At 49.2% G+C, this 21,371-nt stretch overlaps 1 protein-coding gene across 2 annotated transcripts in view; it reads right to left on the bottom strand.

Moving 5' to 3' along the window:
* PACSIN1 (protein kinase C and casein kinase substrate in neurons 1) overlaps positions 1 to 21,371 on the bottom strand; it is a 55,175-nt gene that overhangs the window by 24,419 nt on the left and 9,385 nt on the right. Inside the window, exons 2-3 of one of the 2 annotated variants that reach the window (XM_081828024.1) lie at positions 11,773 to 11,937; positions 11,042 to 11,167 (exon numbers count right to left, since the gene is read on the bottom strand). The exons of the other annotated variant lie outside the window; for it this stretch is intronic. The gene's annotated coding sequence lies outside the window, so the exon portion shown is untranslated. The remainder of the gene's footprint in view (positions 1 to 11,041; positions 11,168 to 11,772; positions 11,938 to 21,371) is intronic. 2 annotated transcript variants of the gene reach the window in all.

The following is a 21,371-nucleotide window of genomic DNA, read 5'->3' as shown; positions in this document are numbered from 1 at the left end:
CCTGAGCCAAAGGCAGACGCTTAACCGACTGAGCCACCCAGGAGCCCACACACCATCAAATCTTATACAGCAATGAAAAACATCTGACTACACACAACCACATGGATAATTTCAAGACATCATGTGAGCAAGAGAAGCCAAGCTTAAAGGAACATATGTAGTGGACTCTATATGAAGTTCAAGAATAGGTAAATACTGACTTCTGGTTCCTGCGCAAGATGGAGCAGATACACTTCTCCCTATTCCTCCTGCGAAGTACAGCTAATGCCCTGGGCATTATATATAAAACAAACTTACAAAAACTCTAAAAAGGGAGAGAAGAAGGCAGACTGACTAGGGATCTCAGGACCCAAGGAAAAACACAGCGGTGACTTCTCTGGGTTTTCTTTTTGCCCCACATATCTCAGATTTGGAGCTGGGAAGTTGGCAACCCAAAAATACCAATGAGTGTGGATAGAAACAGCCTCAGGAAAGCCTCTTCTCCCTAGCTGAAGGACTAGGAAAGGCACAGTCTAGCCAGACAAAAATCTTTAAAACAATAAATGCCCTAGAGCCAAACACCATGGAAAAAACTACAGCCCCATCTTCTCTGCAGGACCAGATGCCAAGTGGGAAGCTGTGTCTGGGTGTAACCAGTGCCCCCTTCCCCTACCACCAATTGGTTATAGAGAAGAACAGGTGGGGAGCTAGGGCTTCCATCCACACCCAACGGTATGAAGGTGCCCCTCCCCCTCCACACTGGGTGGGGACCTAGGTGGCCTAGTAGCACTTCCGCCATCCCCGGCAGTAACAGGTCAGTGGAGGTCTGGTGGGAAGCCAGAACTCCCACCCCTGCGCAGCAGTAAGGAGGAGGCAGCCTTCTTTCCTACCAGGCTGCCAACTGAGGTCAAGTGTAGAACTGGACTTCCACCCCAACCCAGCATCAACAGGCACAGCCTTAGACCTGCTAAGACAGGAGATCTGAATAAGAGCCAGTGTCTCATAATGATACCCCAAAGTCCAGGATACAAGAGAAAAATCATCTGTCATACCAAGAGCCAGAAAAATCTCAATCTGAATGAGAAAAGGCAACCAACATATGTCAACGGCAAGATGACACAAATATTGGAGCTATCCGACAAGGAAGTTAAAGCTGCAGTCTTAAAAATGCTTCAACAAGCAATTATGAACACCCTGGAAACAAATAACAAAATAGAAAGCCTTAGCAAAGAAAGAGAAGATACGAAGGAATATCAAACTGGAATTTTAGGACTGAAAGGTCCTCGGAGGGGCTCAACAGCAGGGTGGAGACAAGAGAGGAAAGAATCCGTGAACTTGAAGATAAAACAATAGAACTGACCCAATCTGCACAACAGATAAAGAACAGAGCCTCAGGGCCCTATGGGCCCATAACAGAAGAGCCAACATTCCTGCTGGGGGGGTAGGGGCGGGGAGAGAAAGAGTGTGGGGCTGAAGAAGTCTTCAAAGTAGTGGCTGAAAAAACCCGTTGTCACCCTGAATCTCTGGAGTCTGTACTTACCCCCACGAGGAAAAGGAAAATGGGAGAAGCTATGGAATTTGTCTGAAGTCACACAGCTCATGGTGATTTGAATCAGGCCCTTTCCCCTTCCGGAGGTTGTCAGGCTTTAGGAAGCTCCAGAACCATCTGGAGGTTTGGATAAAATGGAGATCCTGGCTACAGCCACAGAGATGCTGATCCAGCAGGGGTTTCGGTTGTCTGTCGCCACATGACAAAGCTCCCCAGAACTTAGTGACCTAAAACAACGATTTATTGTGTTTTGCAATTCTGTGGCTTGGCTGGGTTCACCTGGGTTCACCCTTGGCTGGGTGCTTCGTCTCTTCTACAGCGGCCTCAGCTGGGGCTGCAGTGTCCGAGACAGCTTCTTCATCCGAGTGAGTGGCCCTCAGCTGACCCTGCCCCTCCACCACCCCCCACCTTTACCCCCAGGCTGTGGTCTCTCCAGCAGAGGATCTTAGACCTACTTACATCGTAGCTCAGGGCTCCAAGAGTAGACATTCAGAAGGACAAGTTCCAGTGTGCATCTTGTCTTTTAATTATCTTATTTATTAAGCCTCTGCCTCTCTCACACTGGCCAATGTCACATTGCCCAAAGCAGGTCACAGAGCAAGCCCGGGGTCAGGGCGGCGGGGTGCGGGGCCCTACACCAGGATGAACCCAGCAGGAGGTGGGGATCACAGGTGACAGCGGGGAGCACTGATGTACCAGACCACCACAGTAGGTCAGCGGTGGGGCCCACACGGATTTGCATGTTCTATGACCTTCTTTTCAGGTAGCTCCCCACTGTGATGGGGATATAGGCGTTCCAGTGACCGCTGCAAGAACTGGGCCTATCGTATTCCTACACCTATTCTAGAACACCAACATCAAAGAGGCTTTTAAGTCTCCCCACCTGTTCTGGTCACCGATCAAAGGGAATGTCACAGACACAACCGCTCTCGGGGTGGGGGGGGCAGCCACACAGCCACTGGGTCACGGGAACACTGTTCAGACGCTAGCTTCTCTAACAAGGGTAGGATTCCGTCCAGCCAGGTGGCCTTGCCCAGGTCAGTCCCTCCCCGGGGGTCGGTCTGCTCCCCTCAAAGTGAGGGCGTTGGCCCAGATGAACAAGCTCTAACCTCTGCACCACTGAGGGACCCTTTACATATTTCTTCACCCAAGGAGCTCCATGTTTGGAAAGATCTTTGTCTACCAAACAAACTGTGTGAGCTAAGACATTTTTAAAAAACTAGACAACAAATTACTTTTGACTCAATTAATTACCAGGTAGAGTTTCTGATCAGTGCGACATTACCAACATTTCTACGCTGAACTGATAAAACTCCCACCCAAAGCAAAGCGCTCTGAGGTCCTGGATGGACTGAACTGCCTCAGTTTGGGAAATGTTCAGTCTGGGGTCGGTTCTGGCAATATCTGAGCTCCTCTCTGGAATCTTGGAGGCCTCTAACTGAAATGGACCAGCCAGCACGCCGCCCTGCACCCTGGGAAAAACACAGGGTGTCTAAGGATGCACTGTCCATTGTGCTAGTCACTAGTGCCATTTGACTATTTAAATTTAAGTTCAATAGAATTAAATAAAATTGAAAATTTGGGGCGCCTGCGTGGGCTCAGTCGGTTAAGCATCTGCCTTCAGCTCAGGTCATGATCCCAGAGTCCTGGGATCGAGCCCCAAGTAGGGCCCCCTGCTCAGTGGGGAATCTGCTTCTCCCTCTGCCTCTGCCCCTCCCCTGCTCATGCTCGCGCTCTCTCTCTCTCTCACTCTTTCTCTCTCTCCCTCTCTCAAATAAATAAAATCTTAAAAAAAAATTTTTAAAGTTGAAAATTCAATTCCTTAAAAAAAAAATAAAAATCAGAACCTCAGTTGCACGAGTCACATTCCATGTGCTCAATAACCATTAGTGGTTACCGTAGTAGGGTAGATACAGAACCTTCTCATCACTGCAGAAAATCCAAACACACAGTGTTGGAAGGTATCACCAAAAATACAAAAGCAGGGGCGCCTGGGTGGCTCAGTCAGTGAGGCATCTGACTCTTGATTTTGGCTCAGGTCATGATCTCAGGGTTGTGAGGTCGAGCCCCATGTCAGGCTCTGCGCTCAGCGTGGAGTCTGCTTGAGATTCTCTCTCTCCCTCTGCCCCTGCCCCCGATTTCTCTCTCTCTCTCAAAAAAAATAATAAATAAATAAAACCTTAAGAAAAGATACAAATGCAGGCATGCCCAACACTATCCGTTTGATGGGGCCCAAAAGGAGAGCTCCTACACATCAAATTCTAGCTGCTCATAGGATACAATGGAAATGCATTTCTTGGGGGAAAAAAAAAAATTTGGCTCCAAAACAGTGCAAAAATCACACTTAGGGATGCAGCCAACTACATTTCTTTTTAAGATTTTATTTTTAAGTAATCTCTATACCCAACATGGGGCTTGAGCTTACAACCTCAAGATCAAGAGCCATGTGCTCTACCAACTGAGCCAGCCAGGACCCCTGGAATGCAGCCAACCTTTAGAATCATGTACTATGTTTAAAGAAAGATGATTGGGGCGCCTGGGTGGCTCAGTTGGTTAAGCGTCTGCCTTTGGCTCAGGTCATGATTCCGGGGTCCTGGGATCGAGCCCCGTGTGGGGCTCCCTGCTCAGCGGGGAGTCTGCTTCTCCCTTTCCCTTTGTGCCCCGCCCCCGCCCCCGCTCATGTTCTGTCTCTCACTGTCTCAAATAAATAAATAAAATCTTAAAAGAAAGAAAGATGATTAAGATCTTGATAAAACTGCATGACCAATAATATCTGGGGTAGGCCACCAACTCTGGCCCCTACCCATAACCCGCCCCTTAGGATTCCACCCCCTTGCTCATCCTGACAAATAGGAACTTCTTTGACCCTGCAAGCCCTGTGGGGTTGTCTATTTCTAAAGGGCTGCTCTGCAAGGGGACAGTGTGGGAAAGATGGTGGGCTGTCTGATTTACCGTGAAAGTAATTTTTAGGAGCAGCCACTGTTGGTTGTCTAACCAACAGCTGGTCCTCCTTTGCACTTGCTGACCGGAGTCCCAACTGCATCACGAGAGACTCAGAAGAAAGGCTGAGTGGCCGAAGGCAGGTTTTCCCAACTTCAGCACTACTGACATTTGGGGCTGGTAATTCTTTGTTGTGGGGTTGACCTGTGCTTTGTAGGAGGTTTGGCAGCATCCCGGGCTTCTACCCAGCGGATGCCAATAGCAGCCCCCCTCTGAGTGAAAATAACCAAAAACTCTGCAGACATCGCCAAATGTCTCCTGGGAGGGGCAAAATGAACCCAGGTTGAGAACCACTGGCCTAAGGCATAAACTCTAAGCCAGTGGTTCTCAAACTTGAACATGCATCAGGATCACCTGGTGGACTTGATAAAACAGATTGCTGGGCCTCACCCCCAAAGTTTCTGATTCAATAGGTCTGTGGTGGGTTCGAGAATTTGCATTTCTATTGAGCATCCGGGTGATGCTAACACTCCTGGGTCAGGGACCCACTTTGAGAACCACTGGTCTAAGTCATTTGTGGCATTCCTGTTCCCCCGGCCAATCAGACCGGAGAGAAAGAGCTTCCAGGAAAGGTTTCCTTGTTGATGATAAGAGGCACTTGGGAAGAAACAGTCCCTTCTTCTTGAACATTGTGGAGTTTGCATGAGATGTCTGGAGTTGTGGCAGCCATTTTGGGCTCCCAGAAGGCTCTAGCTTGAGGGCTAAACCTACCCACTGAAGATGGAAAGCTTGTTCCTGGCGGTGGTTGAGTCACAGAACTAATGCTGGAGCCGTCTTCAGGAGATCTTGGTGAGCAAGATAGCAAGTCTTCCTTTTATTTTAAGCAAGTAGTTCCCAAACTTTACTGTCCATTAGAATACATGGGAAACTTTAAAACTCATCCCACATCAATTAAGTCAGAACCTCTGAGTGTACAATCCAAGAATCAGTATTTTTTAAGTTTCCCCAGGTGTTTCAACGGCCAGCCAAGTTTGAGAACCCTTGCTACTCCAAGTGTGGTTGAAGGACCATCAACATTAGCATTATCTGAGAGCTTGTCAGGAATGAAGAATCTCAGGCCCCACCCCACACTCTGGGACCTATTCTCAGAGCCTGTATTTTCACAGGTAATATATGATCTGTATACACAATAAAATTTGAGAAACAATGGCTTAAGCCATTTTGAGTTGGTTTTTCTGTCATTGGCATCCCAACTGTTACCATCTCCACAGCTAACACATCTGAATACAGGAGTTACACATTAAATCACATTGAAATAATTCTTTCAAGAGAGGTCCCAACGGTCTTCCCAACACTGGAGAACACTGTGGCCATGTCTCATACAGTTGACCATGCCCATACCTACAACACAGGAATTCCACTTAATGGCATACACTCTTGAGAAAAACTTACATATGCTCAAGAAAACAAACATAAAAATGTCCTTTGCAATTTTGTTACATCAGGAAAGGAAGAAAACCTAAATGTCCATAGTTGGGGAAATTAATAAATAAATTACGGTATACTCATATTATCATGATATTAGTTAACATTTTTTATTTTTTTAAGATTTTATTTACTTATTTGACAAAGAGAGAGAGAGAGCACAAGCAGGGGGAGCGGCAGGCAGAGGGAGAGGGAAAAGCAGGCTCTCCACTGAGCAAGGAGCCCGATGTGGGGCTCAATCCCACGACTCTGGGATCATGACCTGAGCTGAAGGCAGACACTTAACCAACTGAGCCACCTCTAGTTAACATTTTTAAAATTAATTTATTTATTTGAGAGAGAGCAAGAGAGCGAGCGTGCATGCTTGCATGCAAGTTGGGGGAGGGAATGAGGGAGAAGGGGAGAGAGAATCCTCAAGCAGACTCCCTGCTGAGCGTGGAGCCCGATGCAGGGCTCCACCCGGGACTTGATTCCACCACCCTGAGATCATGACCTGAGCTGCAACCAAGAGTTGGACACTTAACTGACTGAACCACCCAGGCATCCTAACATTAACATTTACTGAGCAGATACTTCCTTTTATAAATGTTTTACATGAATTACCTTGTTTAACCTCATAGCGTCCCTATTAGGCATGCATTACTGGAATTCCCATTTTAAAGAGGGGGAAACTGAGGCACACAGCAGTAACTTGCCCAAATTACTGCACAAAACCCACGGAGCAAGCCGGGATTTGAAACCAAATAGTCTGGCCCTAGAACTGACCTTCTAATAATTATAGCAGCCTGCCTGTGGGGAAAAATATCTTCCCTGACCCCCTGACCTTTCTACATAGACGTGCCCATTCTTTCCACATACACATTCATGTCTATCACAGCACCTGTAATATTTAACTGTAACTATCACTTTCATGCTATCTGCTGGCCCCTCTTAAAGTGCTTTTCAACCCAGATGCACACAAGAATTACCTGGAACACTTCTTTTTAATTGTGGTAAAATACACATAACATAAAATTTACCATTTTAACCATTTTTAAGTATACAATTAAGTATATTCCCACTGTTACGCGACCATCGCTAAAACCCATCTCTACCACTTTTTCATCATCCCAAACTGAAACTCTGTCCCCATGAATAAACTCCCCATTCCCCCTCTTCCACCAGTCCCTGGTGATTACCATTCCACCTTCTGTACCTACAAATTTGCCTAATATACGGACCACCTCCTATTAAGTGTAACCACACAATGTATCTTTTGTGACTGGCTTCTTTCACCCAGCTTAATGTTTTCAAGGTTCATCCATGTTGTAGCTTGGGTCAGTACTTCATTCCTTTTTTAAGGCCAAATCATATTCCATTGGAGGCATCTGCCCCATTTTCTTTATCCATTCATCTGCCAAGGGACACTGGGTTGTTTTCACCTTTGGGCTACTGTGAATAATGCTGCTATGAACATTGTGTTTCGGTATCTGTTTTCAGTTCCTGCTTTCACTGCTTTTGGGTAGATACCTAGAAGTGGAATTTTGGGTCATATTCTGTGTTTAACTTTTTGAAGAACTGCTCAACTGGTTTTCCACAGCAGCTGTACCATTTTACATTCCCATCAGCAATGCAGAAAGGGTTCCAATTTCTCCACATCCTCACCGACAGTTGCTACTTTTTTTTAATAATAGCCATCCTAATGGCTGTGAAGTGATATCTCATTGTAGTTTTGATTTGCATTTCCCTAATGATCAATGCGGTTGAACACATTTCAAGTGCTTATTTGCCACCTGCATCTCTTCTTTAAAGAAATATCTATTCAAATCTTTTGCTTATTTTTAAACCAGGTTCTTGGTTCTTTGTGGAGTTGTAGGAGTTCTTTATGTATTCTGAATATTAATCCCTTATCAGATATATTATTTGCAAATATTTCCTCCCATTCTGTATGTCATCTTTCATGCACATGTTTCATGTTTGAACTTTTCAAACACATGGTTCTCCAGCACCTTCCATGCTATGCCAGGTGCATCCAAGGAGATAAGTAAGATCTGGCCACGGAGTCAGCACCAGGGAAACATGGGTAGACTCAGGAGAGACCAGAGTCAGATGGTAATAGGGTGCTGGACAGTGTAAGGCAGGTTGTCCACACCACGGAATCAGAGAGGTCTGGCTGCAGGGGAGGGCTGCCTGGAGGCAACGCTGGGGTACAGGCTTCAAGGGCCAGACAGGAAGGGGAGTTCAGAGGAGGAGGAGCTCCAGCAGAGGCATATAGATGGGTACACCTGGAGCAAAGGTGGAGAAGCTTCCCAAGGAGGACAGAAGAGGAAATATTTGTACCAGCAGCTGACATCTGCTGGGAGCTTCTCTGCCCATGCTTTTCCACTGTTACGTTTCCTCATCTTTAAACTGGGGATAGCAGCAGTCCCTGGTGCACGGGGCAGCTGGGCGGATTATGTGACCTGCGACAGGAAAAGCCCCTGGAACCCTGACTGATGTGGAAGAAGTGATCAATAATGCCAACCAGGGATTTCTTCATTATTATCTCCTTTAATCTCAACAGCAACCCTAAGAGATGGATACCATTATCTCTATTTTTTCCAAGAGGAAACTGGGGATCAGAGAGGTAAAATCAGTGCCCTAATATCACCCAGCAGGAAAGAGCCAGGATTGAAACTCCATTCTGTCGGACTCCAAAGTTGTGCACAAATCTTCTACAAAACTTGGGAACAGATGCTGGATTCCTGGAACCCAGAGCTGGAGGGGGCCTCCCAAAGCCACTGTGTCTCCTTCATTTTGTAGAAAAAGACAACCAGAGAAGGTTGGTGATGGCGCAGAGTCCCACAGCATGGCAGGCTGCAGGGGAACTGGGGCTGAGGCTTTCAGTTGGACTGATGGGCAGGACAGATCACCACGTTGGCCTCAGCCTCCCCATGAGTCAGGAAGCACTGAGTGCCCCAAACTGCAGCCCAGCTCAACTAAGAGCGCAGTAGGGAGCCCGGGCGTTACCCTGGAGGAGGAGGCAGGGCAGCTTCTGCACTGAGGGCTCAGCCACCTGCCACCCACCTCAGGCTGGCCGAGGTCTCCCCCAGGGGCTCCCAGTCCCCCCCCCAGCTTAGGCCTGTATCACAGAGACCCCCTGAAGGGCCCCCACCACAGCCTCTTACCCACCACAGGGAGGAAGTCAGGCAATTACAGATGACCTTTGCAAGCGAGCAGAATGTAAAGTGGAATCCATTTGCCTCTGCAATCTTCATAATTACCACAGCAATTATTCCCAGCGAGCCATTGTGACCAAGCTTCAGTGCGGGTGCTGAGCCCCCAGCGTGCTGTGGTTTCTGCCTGCCCCCCAACACAGGCTGCCTTCTGTCCCATGGCATAATCGGCTGCAAGTGCACAACCTCTCCACCCTCCAGCCACAACCACAGCGGGGGCTGCTGGTGGCTGGCTTCAGCCCCATTGCAGAGATGAGCAAACAGAGGCCCCTCCTCACTGAGGACGAGGAGCCCGTGAGCAGCTGAGATTGGGCGGGAGCTGGCCCCTCACACCTCATCTGGGTCCCCTGTATTCCCACTCAACAGTCTCCTGGGTGAGGCGGAAAGACCCTCTGAGTCATTTTCCTCCAGAAACAGAGGGAAATGGATACACAAGTAGCACTCGTGGTATAATTTAGGGAAGCAGTTTCTAAACCTGGATGTGTGACAAAATCGCTTTCAAAGAAAATGCACATTGCTAGTACCTGCTCTGGAGAGTCTTGAGTCTGCTGATCTGGGGTAAAACCCAAGTGTCTCTGTCTTGTTTTGTTTTATTTTTTAAAAGTTCCCTCGTATGATTTCAATAATAAGCCCAAGCTTGGGAAACATTAGGAGGCACAGGAAGGAATTCCTGAATATTTTCTGTTCTTTCCCTCACTGTCGACTCTTCTAACAACCCAAAGCACCTTCTTTTTCACATCTAAATAACCCCTGGAAGAGGTAAGGGAAGAGATGTGAGTCATTCACACTTTAGTATAAAGAATTTTACTCAGCCAGCTTTCTGCCTAACGTCTAGCCTAATGTCTAGCTGACAATCTGCCCATATACGGGAAGAGGAGGATAGGAATTAGGAGTGTTGAGCCTGGGTTGAGCCCAGTCTGACTCTTGGTTTCTGCTCAGGTCATGATCTCATGGGTTATGGGATCGAGCCCCATGTCAGGCTCTGCACCCAGCGGGGGAGTCTGCTTGGGATTCTTTCCCTCTCCCTTTGCCCCTCCCCCTATTGGTGCTCTCTGTTTCTCTCATAAATACATAAATCTTAAAAAAAAAAAAAAGGGAGTGTTGAGGAAAGAGAAGAGAGCAAGAAGAGGGAGGGAATAGAGATGCTCCTGAGAGAGGTATTAAGAGTAAGGCGCTTTGAACCGAGCCAAATGACTTGACTCGCATGTCTCCAATGGGAGAAGAGAGAGGCTTGAACTTGTAGTAACTGACACTCATGCCGGAGTCCAGACGGTAACCAGTGCCTGCCTGAGCCGCATGGGGGGAGGCCAAGCACAGCCCACAACTGCGGGACGATCTAACTCCTCGCAACTCGAAGGGTGGTCCGTGGACCAGCAGCACCGGCATCACCCAGATGTTTGTGAAAAATGCAGAACCTGGGCCCACCAGATCCTCCGACTCCGAATCTTTTAACAAAATCCCCAGGAGACTTTTGAGCACGTAAGAAGCTCTAGTCCAATTAGCAGTTAGCCCCAGAGAACCTCAGGCATTACCCGCTTCTAAGAGAACATGAACGGGCAACAGGCAGGGGTACCACATAAAACAAGCGGGGGGACTGGGGAGAGGGGTTAAACCCCACCACTGAGCTGGCCCTGAGCTGCTTTCTAAAGGAAGGGAGGTGGGCATAGGCCAATAAGATGAAGAAGTAAAGTTGGGGCCCTTGACTAGGGAGTCCATCGCTGGGTGTACGGCTCACTTTGTCACTAACGTGAGGGTGTCATGGGGCCCAGAGGAGCTACGATGAGAAAGCACTTTGGAAACTCTGAACCACTAGACAGAGTGAGTCACTGCCGCTGTTTCCTGGTGTCCTCAGGAGACCCCACGTACGCCTGGCCTCACAGGCAGCCAAACTTACCTGTTTCCTTCCCATGACTCTTCAGAGCTGGAATCTCAGGCTGAAAGGAGTCGGACAAACCAAGTCCCGTGACGGTGTTATTTTCTGATAATGTTTTAATGCATCTGCCAGGATCTGAAAAGACCCCTGGAAATGGGTACCAGGTACAGTCAGGTGGGGGTGCTCCAGGCTCCCCAAATCTCACAGCCACCCACCTGCCAGGGCGGGGACACCCTGTCTGTACCTAAGAACCAGTGCCGTCTGGACCACCACAATGGCTAAAAGGAAAGGACAGACTATCTCAAGTGTTGACAAGGATGAAGAGCAACCAGAACTCTCAAACACCACTGGTGGGGGGGTGAAAAATGGCCACTTGGGAAAACCACTTGGCAATGCCTACCAAAGTTCACCGCATGCACACCTTAGACCCACACTTCCACTCTTGGCTATATGCCCCAGGGTCACCGTGCATGTGGCCACCGGACGCCATGCATGAATGCTCACGGCAGTGGTATGGTACTAGGCCCAAACCACCCAGATGTCCACCGACAGTGGGAAGACTCAACTGTGTGCAGTGACATGTGCTACGCTGCCCCTGCTTCAGGCCAAAGGTGCCCCTACCCCAGCTGCGGGGGGAGCTCACCGCTGACAACCCTCAGTCCCTCCCCAAGAACTGCCCTCCACCTGACAGACCTCTCCAGGCGGGAAGCTCACCTCCAGTACCTGGCTGCCCCCAGGTCCAGATCCCTCACCTTAATGCAGGACCCCTGTGAAGCTGCTGACACTTTCCAGGGCTGCAGGTGGAAGGGGGAGCACGCTGCAGGGGCGATGTCTCTGGAATCGGGAGAGGCTGGGGGAGCAGTAATTTCTTATAAAGCCCGAGGGATGGGCCGGCTGTAGCTGGGGGCTCTCGTGGCCTGGAGAAAGACAATGAAAGGCTGAGAGTGATGAATCACTAATTCAAGGCCAAGGCTGAAAACCAAGGGCCTCCTTAGCTGCATAAAAATTCTCCCCTACAGCTGAGGGGGAGGGAATAGCCGAGCAAGAGACACAGAGCTTCATGATAAGGGGAGCAGAATGTCAGAGATGGTTGAATTCTCAGCCCTTGAAGAGTCTGTGGCACCAAGGTCAGGCCTTGCTCTGGAAAGAGTGGGACTTGGAAGTGACCCCTCAGAGCCTAGCATGCCTTCACACTGAAGACAGCGCTGAGGATCCTCCCTCAGATCTGCCCCCCCCACCTCGCCCTGGCCACCAGCCCAATATCTAGGGTAAGGCACACATCGGCCCGGCTGCCGAAGCCAGGAGAGCACTCGGATGCCAGCTGAGGGCTGGATCAAGGGGTGGGGCGGGCCACGAAGCTGGATCAGGGAGAGGTAATCCCACATGTAAGAGTCAGAGGGAGAAAGCCCTGACCACAGCGGGCGAGGCAGAAATGCCCGGGCTGCCGTATCAGACAGCGGAAAAGGAAGTCAAAGCCTCAGACACATTCGGTGGATGTGCCAGGCAGGCCAGAAAACCCACCAGGAGTCTACCTCCTGGGGCGCCTGAGTGGCTCAAATGGTTAGGCGTCTGCCTTCAGCTCCGGTCATGATCCCGGGGTCCTAGGGTCGAGCCCCACGTTGGGATCCTGGCTCAGCGGGGAGCCTGCTTCTCCCTCTCCCTCTGCCCCTCCCCCTGCTCATGTTCTCTCTCTCTATCTCTGTGTCTCAAATGAATAAATAAAAAAATCTAAAAAAAGGAGTCTACCTCCTGCAGGACTGACAGGCCCTCCCTTTGCCAAAGCCATAAGGAACATGGTGGCATGAGGGGGGTCCCAGCAGCCTGACAAGCTTAGGGGTGAGTATCCTTCAAAGACCCGAGAATAGGAGCTGTTGTTACAGAACTGGGTGCCCTGACGGCAATGAGATGATAGGATCCCCCAATAAGAGGCCAAGTCACAGCGCTTCCTCGTCAGAAGCAAGGTGGATGCAATGATCACAACTACGGGCAAGGTCAGAGCCACGGCTGAGACGGCCTGAGCCGCAGAGCTATGGGAATGGTTAACAGAATGCAGGGCGCCTGGGCGGCTCAGTCGTTAAGTGTCTGCCTTCGGCTCAGGTCATGGTCCTAGGGTCCTGGGATCGAGCCCCACATCGGGCTCCCTGCTCGGCAGGAAGCCTGCTTCTCCCTCTCCTATTCCCCCTGCTTGTGTTCCCTCTCTCTCTGAGTCTCTCTCTGTCAAATAAATAAATAAGTAATCTTAAAAAAAAAAAAAAAAAAAACCCAGAACGTGGCGGCCCCCGGGGGCAAGCTGGATAGACAGCCAACAAGGACACTCCCCCTCTACAGAATCAAAAGAAACCAAGGCCTGAGGATCAATAAAAGTCATGATCCTTTGCCCGATTTCCAGACCTGAGCAAGGTTTCAGATCTAAGTGACTGAAGTAGAGACCAGGTCCCCCCGAGGAAGGGCCCCGTGACCCCAGAACAAATATATGTGATAATGATTTGAACAACCCCTCCCTTGAGGGACTTACACAGCCATTTCTCAGGGTAAGCATCACTGGAGAAGGAGGAATACCCAGCATTTCAAGGCCTATTAGACACGGGGTCAAAACGGGTATCAGTCCAGGGCCCCAAACAGTCATCATGGCCCCCTGTTTGGTGGGAGCATAATGGGGGCCAGATGCCAAATGGATTCCTGGCCCAGGTCTGGCTCCCGGGGAGTCCACTGCGTCCACCCTGTGCCACTCTGTACAAGCTAGGGGCAGTCACCTCCCCTGTCTGGGCCCTGGTGCCCACCGTGTGAGGGAAGGGCTGCCCTAGGCAGGGAGGCTGGATGAGCAGGGTGTAGACTCACATCCTGATGTCCACACTGCTGTATGAACACCCGGAGAGTGCCCTGGGAATCCACCAGACCCTGTTCCGATCTCGGTCCTGCCGCTTCCTGGCAAGTCACCCTTGGGCCCACTTTCACCTTTCTCATCTTCTACAAAGCAGGGATGACGGCACCTACTTCACAGGGCGGCTATGAGAACCACCACGGGAGACCAATGTTTCACAACACCTCCTCCTTCCTCGCTCCCAGCTGACGCCAGTGCCGTTGTCAGGAGAAAATGGGAGCAGCCTGTCGAGAACACCCCCACACTCACTCGCCCCCCCCCCCCCGCCCCCCAGCTCTGCCTCCCAGGCACCCGGCGCCAGCCCCTGGCCTCCTGGCTCGCCAACTGCAATGCTTGGACTCTCCCTCCACACAGACTCCTTCCCACCAAGGGAGAAACAGGGTTTGTTTCTCTCATTAAAAAAAAGGGGGGCAGAGCGCCTGGGTGGCTCAGTCGTTAAGCGTCTGCCTTCGGCTCGGGTCATGATCCCAGGGTCCTGGGATCGAGCCCCACCCACATCAGGCTCTCTGCTCAGCGGGAAGCCTGCTTCTCCCTCTCCCCCTCCCCCTGCTTGTGTTCCCTCTCTTGCTATCTCTCTCTGTGTCAAATAAATAAATACATTCTTTAAAAAAAAAAGGCCCCCCAGAACTGCACACTGCCCTCAGTTCCTGCCCCATGGGCCTGCTCCCATGGCTCATTGAGGACACTCCGAGAAGGCCTAAGCCCCTCCAGTCAGGCTCTGGCCCTCACTGGTCACCACTGGCCCCCATGGTGCCAAAGCCCCAGCCCCTCTCTAGTCCCCTTCCCGCTGCCAAATGGCTGCCACCCCATCGGCCCTGACATCATGGCCTTCCTGCTCTGGACACCACACTTTCACCGCCATCTTTCCTTGACTCTCTATGGCCCGCACACCCAGGGCTCAGCCCTGGGGCCTCTTCTCTTTCTTGGGCACATCTACTCTCCAAGTGATCCCCTCTTATATTTCTAGCCCCAACTCTGGCACTGAACTCCAGCCTCATAAATCCAACCACCCCCTCAGCCTCCCATCTGGGTGTCCAACAAGTTGACCTGTCCCCAAAGGACTCTTGATTGCTCTGGAGCCGGCTCCAACCCTGGTCATCTCTATCCCCCAAAATGACATCACTGTTCACCCAAATGCTCAAACCAATGATGTAGATTCCTCTCCTTCCCTCACCTCCACATCCCACTGACTCTCCCCTCAGACTATACCCAGACCCCAGCTACTCTGCACTCCCTCTGCCATAGACGGTGGGTCAACACCATCATCTCTCGCTTGGAGGACTGTGTGGCCCCCTAACAGGTCTCCCTTACACCCTTGCCCCCTACCATCTATTTGCCAGACACTCCTCTTTTTAACTCATAAATATAATTTTGACATGTCACACCCCCACCCTCTAGTGACTCACCATTTCACTGAGAACAAGACCCAAGGGCTTGCCTTGCCTACAGGTGGAACACAGAGGGCCCCGACCTGTTTGCTTACTCTCACCTCCAGCCACTCCCCCATCCCCTTCTCCCTTCCAGGCACTTTGTCCCTCTGTGTCCCTCACACACATCAGGCTCTTTCCTGCCCCAGGGCCTTTGCAGGCGCCCTCCCTGTGCTGGGATGGTCCTCCCCTGATGTTGTGGATCCACAAGGCTCATTTCCTTGCCTTGTTAGGTCTCTAATTCATGTCTCTGACCCCTAACCTATCTAAAATAGCCAGTCCACCCCGTCACTCCCTAGCCCCTTCTGTTTTATTTTTCCTTTGTAACACTCATCACTCCCTGATGTTATTTTTTTTAATTAATAGACTTTATTTTTAGAGCAGTTTTAGGTTCACAGCAAAACTGAGCAAAAAATACAGAGAATTCCCATATATCCCACTCCCCCGTTTCCCCTACCACCAACATCCCATCACTGTGCTTGTTATAATCAATGAACCAACACTGACACATCATTGCCAACCAAAGTCCATAGATTACATTAGGGTTTGCTCTTGGTGTTGTACATTCTATAGATTTTGGCAGACATATAATGACATGTATCCATCTACTGTTTCATTGCCCTGAAAGTCCCCTGTGCTTCATCTATTCACCCATCCATCCCTCTCACCCTCCCTCCCTTTCCCCAAACCCTTGGCAACCATGATCTTTTTATTGTCTCTGTAAGTTTTGCCTTTTCCGGAATGTCATATAGTTGGGATCACAAAGTATGCAGTCTTTTCAGACTGACTTTCCTCTCACTTATTAATTTCTTTAAGGTTTCTCCATGTCTTTTGTGGCTTGATAGTTCATTTCTTTTGAGTCCTGATTAGTATGCCATTGTCTGGACATACGAGTTTATTTATCCATTCACCTATTACATGATGTCTTGATTTGCTTCTAAGTGTTGGCAATTAAATACCTTGACATTCACAATAAACAACAGTAGGTTAAAGGCACTGATGAGTCCTGCATAAAGGAAACTCTTTACCTTGGGTGTACCTGGTTTTTCCCAAATTAGACCACTGACAATGCATCCAGTGCACTGGATAATGCAACTTCCGACCTCCTGGGGCCACAGGAGCACATCCCAGACAAGCCCTCTGGGTTGGGGCAACCAAAGAAGCTTCTCCTTGAAAGAAGAGAAGCTGAGAGCCACAAAGCAGAGCTGGAGGCACCGAAGTAAAGAGAATGGTTGGGTCTGGGGGTTTGAAAGATGTAGGTCAGGCTAGGGTGAGGACCCCAAGAGGAGTAATGGGAACTAAAATGGGGACCTGACTCTGGTGCCCTATAGCCACATAGCAACTGGGTGCCCCTCTGCCTCTCAGTGTCCCGATAAGACAAGGAGATCAGGCAAGGCTGGTCCCTACAGCCCAAGGCCCTACTGCCCAGAGCTTCTGAGGCTATGGGTAGGTTCTTAGGTTGGTTTCTAGAATTCAAAAAGCATAATGCCTCTAACACCCAGACTGAGTCTCTAATTACCATTCCTCATTAAATGGATCCACGGAGAAAAGACAACTCACAGAAATGAGTAAAAAAAATGTGCAAGTCATATATCTGACAAGTGTATCTAGAATATATAAAGAACTCTGAAAACTCATCAATAAAAAGACAAAGTACCCGATTAAAAATTGGGGAAGGAGGGGTGCCTGGGTGGCTCAGTCGGTTAAGCATCTGCCTTCAGCTCAGGTCATGATCTCAGGGTCCTGGGATCGAGCCCCACATCAGGCTCCCAGCTCAGCCGGGAGTCTGCTTCTCCTTTTCTCTCTGCCTCTCCGCCGAGCTTGTGCTCTCTCTCTCACGATCTCTCAAAAAAATAAATAAAATCTTTAAAAAAACTTGGGGAAGGATGTGAAAAGATATTTCTCCAAAGAAGGTATACGAAAGGCCAATAAACACATGAGAAGACGCTCAACATCACTTGTCATTAGGAAAATGCCTATCGCAACCACCAGAAGATGTTACTTTACACCCACTAGGATGGCTATGATCAAAAAGATGGACAATAGCGGGGTGCCTGGGTGGCTCAGTCGTTAAGCGTCTGCCTTCAGCTCAGGTCATGATCCCAGGGTCCTGGGATCGAGCCCCGCATCGGGCTCCCTGCTCAGCGGGAAGCCTGCTTCTCCATCTCCCTCTCCCCCTGCTTGTGTTCCCTCTCCCACTGTGTCTCTCTCTGTCAGATAAATAAATAAAACCTTAAAAAAAAAAAAGATGGAAAATAGGGATGACTGGGTGGCTCAGTCAGTTAAGCGTCTGCCTTCAGCTCAGGTCATGATCCCAGAGTCCTGGGACTGAGCCCTGCATCAGGCTCCCTGCTCAGAGCCTGCTTCTCCCTCTGCCTACAGCTCCCCCTGCTTGTGCTCTCTCTCTCTCTCTGACAAATAAATAAAATCTTTTTAGAAATTAAAAAAAAAAAAGATGGACAACAGAAAGCACTGGGGAGGATGAGGAGAAACTGGAACTTTCATACCCTGCCGGTAGAAATGTGAACCAGTGCGGTCTGGGAAACAGCCTGGTAGCTCCTCAAAAAGTTAAAAGTAGATTTACCATGTGACCCTAGGTATAGATCCAACAGAAATGAAAGCCTATGTCCGCTTGTACCTAAATGCTCATAGAAGCATTACTCGTAACAACCCAAAGGTAGAAACAACTCAGACGGGGCGCCTGGGTGGCTCAGTCGGTTAAGCGACTGCCTTCGGCTCAGGTCATGATCCTGGAGTCCCGGGATCGAGTCCCGCATCGGGCTCCCTGCTCGGCGGGGAGTCTGCTTCTCCCTCTGACCCTCCTCCCTCTCGTGCTCTCTGTCTCTCATTCTCTCTCGCAAATAAATAAATAAATAAAATCTTTAAAAAAAAAAGAAAGAAACAACTCAGACGTCCATTACTGGATGAGTGGATAAACAAAACGTGTATATCCATACGATGGAATATTATTCAGTCATAAAAAGGAATGAAGTCTTGACCCAGGCTCCAACATGGGTGACCCTTAAAAACAGTACGCTAAATGAAAGAAGCCAGTCAGAAACGTCTTGTATGAGTCCACTTACCAAATAAGCATTATCTAGAATCAGTGAATTTATAGAGACAGAGAGGAGATGGGTGGTTGCCAGGAGCTTGAGGGAGGGGAACTGAGGAGTAAGTGCTCAAGGGCATGCGGTTTCTTTCTGGAGTGATGGAAATGTTCTGGAATTAGATAGTGGTGATGTTGCACAACTTTGTGAATGTGCTAAAAGCCACCGAATTATGTATTTTATTTTTTAAAAAGATTTTATTTATTTATTTGACAGAGAGAGAAAGAGAGAGAGCACAAGCAGGGGGAGCTGCAGAGGGAAAGGGAGAAGCAGGCTCCCTGCTGACTAGGGAGCTGGATGAGGGGCTTGATCGCAGGACCCCGGGATCATGACCTGAGCCTAAGGCAGAAGCTTAACATACTGAGCCACCCATGCGCCCCCAAATTGTACATTTTAAAAGGGATAAAATTATGGTATAAAATTACATCGCAATTTTATACACACACACATACACACATATATAAATAAAATGACCCAGAGCTCCCTGAAGAAATGGCTGATTACAGCTCTGAGGAGCCTAAAACACCTTCATTCCAGAAAGCAAGGACACTTCCAAACACAGTGCGCTTGTGTGAAAAGGATACCAGAGTTAACTTGAAGAGGCTCCCACTGGCCAAAAGTGGGACAACTTAAGCATCATTGAGAGTAATGGCTACAAGGACTGAAACTCATCAAATTTATAAAAATCCATAACAATAATAAAAATCAAAATATAAAAAAACTTTAAAAGTCTGTTAATAACCGAATGTCTGCAAGAATGTGGAGCACCGAGATCGAGCACACACTACCTGTACGTGTGGGGACTGGTACAACCACTTTGGATAAGAGTTTAGCACTCTCCAGTAAGTGTGAAGACACACCCCGTGACCCAGCAATTCCACTCCTAGGTTTATACCCTGCAGAACTGCATGAATTGGGGGGCGCCTGAGTGGCTCAGTCGGTTAAGCGTCTGCCTTCGGCTCAGGTCATGATCCCGGGGTCCTGGGATCCAGCCCCGCATCGGGCTCCCTGCTGAGCAGGGAGTCTGCTTATCCCTCTGTGTTCTCTTTCTCTCCCTTTCCCTCGTACTCGCTCCAGTAAATAAATAAATAAAAATCTTTAAATCAAAAAAAAAAAAAAAAAGAACTGCATGAGTGGTTTATCCAGAGAATGTTCAGAGTAGCATTCTTCACAATAGCTGTAAATCAGAAACAACCATGATCATGTAAATGCTAGCCTGGATAAGTAAATCATGGTCTATTCACATAATAGAATACCATACAACAAGGAAAAATGAAAGAATCACTACTACAAAGAACACTCTAGATGCATGGTAAAAAGAAAATGCTAATTGAAAAAAAACCCAGCCGGGGCACCTGGGCAGCTCAGTCTGTTGAGCATCTGCCTTTGGCTCAGGTCATGATCCCAGGGTCCTGGGATCGAGCCCCGTGTCGGGCTCTTGGCTTGGAGCCATTAAAGAATAGTAATTCTATTAATTAAAATTCAAAGAGAGACAGAACTATTTGGTTTTGGATGCATACTTACGTGGTAAAACCAAAAACAAAGCAGCTAATAACACTAACTATTTGGAGTGGTGGGTCCCTCTGGGAGGGAGGCTCAGTGGAGGAGAAGGGTGCTAGGGAGGCTTTTGTGACTATAGCAATTCTCTGGTTTTGACCTACATGGTAGTGACTTGGATGTTGGCTTTGTATTGATTTGTTAAAACGTACAGCCTAGGTTATATACTTTTGTATTTTAAAATGAGATTAATACTCACTGGTCACCTTTGGAGGTTGCTAGAGCACCAACTCACTTTTTTTTGAAGATTTTATTTATTTATTTGAGAGACAGAGAGAGAGCACAGGAAGAGGGGCAGAGGGAGAGGGAGAAGCAGACTCCCTGCTGAATGGGGAGCCTCACATGGGGCTCGATCCCAGGACCCTGAGATCATGACCTGAGCCAAAGGCAGACGCTTAACCGACTGAGCCACCCAGGCACCCCCCCATCATTTCTTTTAAAACTGATAAATAAAGGGAAAGAATCAAGCCTTTATCCTACTATACATACTATATTTCAGAATAACAAAATAAATGAAGAGGGAAAGTTCTTTACAGAAGTCTAGCTAATGCAAACAAAATGATTAAATTAGAAAATCACCATCTGGTGAGGAGGAAAGTATGATGGAAATCAGATGTTGACTTGCAGTAAGGGTGGGGTGGCCACAGCCCTCGGGGCTCCCACCTCCCCTGCACCCCTGCAGCCGCTCTGGGGAGCGCCTCACTCCCCTGCAGACCGAAGCGCTCCAGCCATCCAGACCAGGCTGTGAGCAGAGTAACTATTCCACTGGCAACAGGATGGGCTTTTTTGCATGTGCTTTGCTTGCTATTTCCTGCCCAAAATTTGCACAAATATTCTTGGAGTTCTTGCCAAGGGGGGCACAGACCCCTCCTGGGAGTAGCCCCTGGCAGGAGCCTCGAAAACCTCAAATTTGGGAAAGAGCCTGGCCTCTAGCACCCAGCTCAGCTGAGCAGTGGTCCAGAGCAGCCTGGGGATGTGACAGGAAAGGGTCCTGGGGGGGAGCAGGGATCTCAGAAATCTGGAGATGATGCAAGTAGGGGCCCCCCATCCCCAATCTACTGCCTCGCAGACCCCCATCCCCAAGGCAGTGGGGGGGCCCTCCTCGCCCTTCCATACCTAATGCGGCAATGTTACAACTTAAGTTGCTGACTTGATTTCTCCCTGTCAGGCTTGTCTTGACCCTGTTTGGGAAGTGAGGAGGCGCAAAGGAAGCCTGCCGTGATTTGCCACCCCACCCCCAGCCCTGTCCAGGGGCACCCAGGCCAAGCCAGCTTTGTGGCTTACCAGGCCAGCTGGTGTGAGGGGGAGGGGCCCCCAATGCACAAGGGCCCACCCAGCCAGTCAGCCCCAGTGACAAAGGGGCTGGGGAAGGGGCAGAG

Source organism: Leptonychotes weddellii, chromosome 8, assembly GCF_054177405.1.
Source record: "Leptonychotes weddellii isolate Sample4059 chromosome 8, ASM5417740v2, whole genome shotgun sequence".
Lineage (NCBI taxonomy): Eukaryota > Metazoa > Chordata > Mammalia > Carnivora > Phocidae > Leptonychotes > Leptonychotes weddellii.
This window is presented reverse-complemented; position numbering and strand designations above follow the sequence as displayed.